The sequence below is a fragment of the Panthera leo genome, chromosome D2, assembly GCF_018350215.1.
Source record: "Panthera leo isolate Ple1 chromosome D2, P.leo_Ple1_pat1.1, whole genome shotgun sequence".
In the NCBI taxonomy this organism is placed as follows: domain Eukaryota; kingdom Metazoa; phylum Chordata; class Mammalia; order Carnivora; family Felidae; genus Panthera; species Panthera leo.
This window is the reverse complement of record NC_056689.1, coordinates 32,094,852-32,101,598: the sequence shown is the minus strand read 5'-3', so window position 1 is coordinate 32,101,598 and position 6,747 is coordinate 32,094,852.

The window sequence follows — 6,747 nt, the reverse complement described above, 5'->3', positions numbered from 1 at the left end:
GTGTTAGCAAGAGTTTTGGCGAGCTTGCGGGTGGGTGTGTGTATTGTGGCCGTGGGGGGAATTCGGGAATGAAGAATCTGAGTGGCATAGCGCACACTGGGCTGAGAATTGAAATTCTGGGTCCGAATCCCTTCTCTTCTGGGGTGAGACCTTGGGCAAGGCCCTTGGCCTCTCCAAGCTGCTGGTTCTCCATTGGTACAATAAGGGCAATAATCTAGACTGGTCTAGAGATCTCAAAGGGCCCCTTCAGCTTCGAGAGTTTCTGTTTTACTTTCCTAGGTCACACCGCTGTGTGCTGGGATGGAGATTTCCCAGGACAGGGACTTCAGTTTCTCTTTCCCATCGGGTACAGGACCCCATGCCCAGTGGGTCCTTAAATCCCCATGTTGACTGACCCTCTAACCCATCATAAAGCTCAGGACTCTAGTTGGGTGGGGTGACCAGATATTTCTGATCACTCTCAACCCTTCTCCTGGTCAGGATGATATACATCAGAGGGTGCTTCCACTGTAGGGGGTAGGACCCACCCACGGCTCACCTTTGAGAGCCCACAGAAGGCTAGAATCCAGGGTCATCCTGAACGGGAAAGGCAAACTGAGGGAGTAACGCCAGATCAGCCAACTCACGGGGCACCCACTCCCCAACACACCTCTGGGCCATGACCTGCCCATGCCAAGCCTTTCCCAGAAATACCAGCTGTGACTAGCCTAGGCACACGGCAGCTCCCAGCATTGCTGTGAAGCCTAGTATCTAACTTCCAGATCTAAACTTGATAATCCCTCTTCCTCTCTTCTTGGGCAAGGTTCCTTAGGTTCTAGAATAAATGAAATCCCAAATTAATTTTTTCGGCAGATGAAATCTAGGGCAAAGTCCCAAAGCACTGGAAAAAGAATTGTCCAGGGAGTCAGGAAGCTGGGGATCTGCTCTAGCTCTAGCCCCTTACTGGGTGACCTTGGAGGAATCACTTGTTCCTCTGGGTCTCAGTTTCCCCTTCTGTACAGCAAGCCCATTGCCCTAGGAGGATCTCTGAGGAAATGTAAATCATATTTTAACTGGTTTTGGTGCCTCAGGGCAGGGTCTCCTCAGCCTACACGGTGTTTGCCACGCAAGGTCCTCTGGCCTAGGGCTCCACTGAAATTTGCTGCTGGCCAGAGATCAGAAACCCAAGGGTAAGGTAGTTTTGATTGTCTCTCATTTTCTGGAAGTGGTGACATTAGGCCACTATCTGTGGTTTAGCATATGACCGTGGGCCTTCTCAGCAGCCCAGATCCTGACAGTTTTATGAGGGACTGAGCCCTGTGGCTAGGCTTTCTACGGAGCCTGTGACCCAGGCAGCTGCAGGCTGGGGCTTACAGTGAACTTCCCCAAGGCTGTGACTCCATGTGGGGGCCTGGAGACCCAGGGTGGGAGTGAAGAGGGCCCAGGAGGGGCTGCGTTTGCTCCAGGAGGGTAGGCACTGGCCCTTATGAGCCCCCTAGGTGAGGCCTTGCTTTAAAGTGAGTGAAGAACCCTTCCCTTTCTATAGTTCTCAGGAGATAAGGATTTTATAAAGCCATAGAGGAAAGAGATTTTTACTTCCCTTTTTGTGCTTTTGCACATTTTCTCAATCATTGGCGGTGAACATGAACTGCTTTGGTAATCGGGGAAAAAAGCCTGTTATTATTATTTTTTTAGTACCATTCCTGAAGCCATCGGCACCCACTGCTCCGCTCATTTCATGATTTTTTTCTAGGGAGCCCTGTGCTGTCTGGTGGAAAGGATATGGGCTTCAGAATCAGACAGACCTGGGCCGAGGGCCTGGCCCCACCATTTCCTACCTGGGTGTCCTTGGGTGAGTCACCTAAATTTTCTGAGCCCCAGGTCCCTTCTAAAAAGGGAATAATAGTAGCTGTCCGTGTCAAAGCTCATTTAACACATGCCAGTCACTGTTCTAAGCATTTTCACATATTTACACATTTAATCCTTCCTTCCACCTCCGTAAGGAAGGCTCTACTCTTAGCTCCATTTTACAAATGAGGAAACAGAACACAGAGAACTCAAATATCTCGCGTAGGTCATCAGCAACTTAGCTTGTGGTGGAGCTGGGACTGAGCCGGGCCGTCCAATCTCAGGGCACAGGGGATCCTGACCTTCTGGTCACGGGCTCATAGGCCAGGAGATTTCCGTGAGATGAAGCGTGCAGAGGTCTCAGAGCCCTGCACACGGGCAGGGTCACAGATCTTCCTCTTACTCTCTTCTGCGGTGAGAGACAGCCATGTGAATGTCCAGTCTCGTGAGGAACTCCTACTGGGGGGTGGGGGGGAGGTGGGGAGGGGGTTGGAGCACTGAGCTTCTGAGCATCACCGCTGGGGTCAGGACCCCGATGGGGCCTGGACAGGCTGCACCCTAGCCTGTCACCATCCCATCGGGGATGGGGACAAGCCGGGGAGGTCCTGCAGCTCAGTCGTGATGAGCGGAAAGCAGGAACCAGATCTCTCAAGCCCTATCAGGGTGCTTTCTCTGGGCCACAACCTCCCAGCCCAGGAAAGGCTCCTTGGGGAAGCAGGGGGTAGGCTCCCACCATCTTGAGTCTGGATGTAGGCAGACATTCTCTTACCACCTGCTGTGCTGGCTGGGATGGGGGATGGGGGCTGTGGGAGCACGTGCAGGCTGTGGGCAGAACAGAGGAAGTGAGGAAGCCATTCAACAACAGCTGGTTTGGGAGGTTGGTGGCAGCGGGCTGGGGACCTCTACTTCCCTCGGCGCTGACATCCCCAGCCACTCCAGCCACTGCGGGGGCCCCTGGCCTTGCCCCCAGCACAGAGGTGAGGTGCCCATGGTGATGGGGCTGTGGGGTGGTTACATTTGGAGGGATTGTAGCTTTCAGTCCCGAGGGATCCAAAGTCATGGGGCAGATATTGGCCCATCTCTGGGGTAAGGAGGGGTGGACAACAACATGTAGGCTCCGGGGTCGTTTCCCCACTTTTTTTTGTCCAGTTGAGAAAGCCTCCTTCTCCTGCGCTTAATAAATAAGAAGGAAACAAAACCCCACGCCCTCCCCCTCCTGCTGCTGTTCCATTTGCTCCGTGCTGACACATGTGACGGGCCTGTTCACGGCACTTCACGTGCCCGGTCTCATCCCCTTCTCACAGCAGCCCTGCTACGCGGCTGCACCTGTTCTCCGCATTTTCTGGATGAGGACACTGAGGCTTGAGCACTTGCCCAGGGGCTCACGGTTGCTACAGCAAGTGATGAAGCTGACACTTGGACCCTGGCATCTCTTCCCCAGGACAGTTAGGGCCCGGATTGTTTTAAGGGAAACACTTTCTCAAAATATTAAAAAGTGTATTTCAAAAAGACAGCTTTGAGATAGAATTCACATGCCGTGTAATGTGCATAGGTATGGTACACAATTCAGTGGCTTTTAGTACATTCACAGAGCTGTGCAACCATCATCACCACCAGCTCTAGATCAGTTTCGGGACGTCATCACCCACAAAAGAGACCCTGTACTCCTTAGCTGTCATCCCCAATTCTCCCGCCACTTTCAGCCTCTGGCAATCACGAACCTCTGTGGATCTGCTTATTCTGGACACTTCACATAAATGCAGCCATGTAATATGCATGGGTTTTTGATTGTTCCCCCCCTTTTTTTGAGAGCGAGCGAGCAGGGGAGGGACAGAGAGAAAGGGGGACAGAGGATCCGAAGCGGGTTCTGCACTGACCGCAGAGAGACTGGTGTGGGGCTCCGACTCACGAACCTGGAGATCACGAGCTGAGCTGAAGTCTGACGCTTAACCGACTGAGCCACCCAGGTGCCCATGGTATTTTTTTTTTTTTTTTTTTTTTTTTTTTTTAAATAGATCCAAGAGCCTGGCTGGCTCAGTTGGTAGAGCATGGGACTCCTGATGTGAGTTCAAGTACCACATTGGGTGCGGAGCTTACTGAAAAAAAAGAACCTATTTTTTAAAAATAGGAAATGCCTTTATGTGGCTTCCCAATGAGTTCTAAAGGAGGTTTAGTGAAAATGTTCCATTCCACTTGCCCCGAATTCTTCCAGAGATATTCTAGGCAATATGAAAATTATGCACAAATGTTCTTTTCTTCACACAAATGGAACGTATTAAACAACTTCTCTGTACTTTGTTTTTCTACTTTATATTATTACAGGTTTCAACATTGCTTTAGTGCTATCAGAACCACTGGAGATCCCAGTGTGTCTGCAGGATCATGAGCCTTTAATCTTCTTTGAGGACATCTCTGGTATCAGAATCCAGGAGGCCTTGTATGGTCTGGTCTTTATGGCAGGGTTTTTTGTTTTACTTTCTTTTAAATTAACAGACCTCATCTTTTAGAGAAGTCCCAAGTGTACAGAAACTTGAGCAGATGATTGAGTTCCCATGTGCCTCTTCCCTCCCCTCCCCACTTTCCTCTATGAATACTGTCTTGCATTAGTGTGGTACATTTGTTACAATTAATGAACAAACACTGATACACAATTGTTCACTGAAGTCCATAGTTTGCATCAGGGTTCACTCTCTGTGTTGCAGTTTTAACAGATGCACGATGTCGATGTCATGCATCCACCATTACATCCAGAATAGTTTCACTGCCCTCAAAATCCTCTGGGCTCCACCTTTCATCCTCCGCACCCAACCGCCCCACCCCCCGCCCCGCCCCCAACCTTTCTACTGTTTCTCTAGCTTTGTGTAGCAGGGTTTTGAATGGGAAGCCGGCCCTGTTCACGTCCTGCTCCCAGTTCCAGGGAGGGACTAAGGGCCCCTTGACGGCTGGGGCAGAGACCTGTTGAGAACTGTCAATGACAACACAGAAACAATTTAGTAATGAATCTGATGTGTTTGATTCAAGAGAAAACAGTGCGCGGATGGACGGGGGAGCACAGTGCCTCACAAGCAGTGGAACACCCTTCCAGAGGGACCTGGGGCAAGCATGGGACAACGGGGGAGATGGCATGACTGGCTGAGAGGTTGGGATTTCTTCCTCAGGCTGGCAGGTCCTGTTTTTTAGGATAAAGTAAGCTAGCTAAAGTAGAGCCAGAGCCTTGTGACTGGTGTAGGTTTCCCTGGCAGGTGTTGCCCATAAGGGCAGGCTGATGTAGGTTTAGATTCGTGGCATGGGCCTTCGTTTTTTGGGCTGCAGTATATAGGAACTATCAGAATCAACCTTGGAGAGCCTCTCATGGAGTCAGGCACTGCGTGGGTCCCCTTGGTGAAGGATAAGGGTCTCAAGTTTAAAAGCGGCATTACAAAGCATTCCTTTGGGGCGCCTGGGTGGCCCAGTCGGTTAAGTGACTCTTAGTTTCAGTTCAGGGCTTGATCTCGCGGTTTGTGAGTTCGAGCCCCTGGTCGGGCTCTGTGCTGATAGCACGGAGCCTGCCTGGGATTCTCTCTCTGCCTCTTCCTTGCTTGCATTCTTCACTCTCTCTGAAAACAAATAAATAAACATTAAAATAATAATAATAATAAGCCTACCTTTGTAATCCTCTGTGGAGAGGAGAGGAAAAGAGATTGCTCAGAAACTGCGGGTGTTTACCCAGTTCCTGGCCATGAATATGGATTAATTGAATTTGTGGTTGGATAGGCAAATCTGACCTTGAAAAAGGCTTATGCCTCCCGGAGTCACAATGATTCCTTCTGTGGGCGCACATTGTTTCCAACTGGCTGCACAGAGTGTCACAACCTTGAAGTTATAGTGTTCCAAGGGTCTTGGTCCACCTGGCCAAACAGAAGTTTGCTATTTTCAGGGCCTGGAGTTGATGAGGCTTATAGACAAATTCATGAGTCTGATATAAAGACCAGACCAACAGTCATCACTTTGAGAAATAGCCCTGTCACCTGAATTCCATCATCCACCCAGCCAAGGAGTGCATTCTTCTCTGCCATCCGGCCAGTCGGGCAAGTTATGAAATCTGCTGGGGGCATGTGGCACCTGAACACAGAAGGGTAGTTGTTTGATGGCATCAGGCCCTGACAGCCCTGATGCATCCCCGTGGTTGGTGTCTCCCCGCCCGGAACACAAAGGTGAGTGGACTAGTCAAGGCATTCTGGGCAACTCTGGGCATTCTCAGTGGAAGAGTCTGGCATAGACTTCAGTCCCAAACTTTCCTGGACTTGAATCCTGGTCCTGCCAGGATCAGGGATATCCTAGGCAAGTCAGCCTCCTGAGACTCAGTTTCTCTATCTGTAAAATGGGCGTAATTCACTCTTGATTTAAAGATGTGAGATCGTGCTGTAGAGTGGTCAGCAGAGAAGCTGGCATACAACAGGCAGTCAGTTAATGCCAGATCTTGTAACTGCTACTATTATTTACTGCCACTTTGCCTTTTCGATTATTCTCTTCCTCCCCTGCCAAATTCCAAGTTCCTTAGGGAGCTCTACTTTTTATTTATTTACTGATTTTTTTTTTTTTTTAAAGTAGGCTTGATGCCCAGCGCAGAGCCCAATGCAGGACTTGAACTCACAACTCTGAGATCAAGACCTGAGCTGAGATCAAGAGTTGGACCCTTAACCAACTGGGCCACCCATGCGCCCAGGAGACCTTACTTATTAAAGATAAGCTATTGTGGTCAATTTGATTATAGCCCAGGTCTTGCTTTCCCTTTCAGCTGCAGAAACTACTCAGTCTAATCTCATCCCTGTTGTTGTTTACTCTCCGAGCCTGGCCCAGAGCCAGGTCTGAGGGTGCTCGAGAAGCCAGAGGAGGAGGAAAAGGATGCCTTGCGTGAGGTTAGCAGGGGCAGGGAGCCTC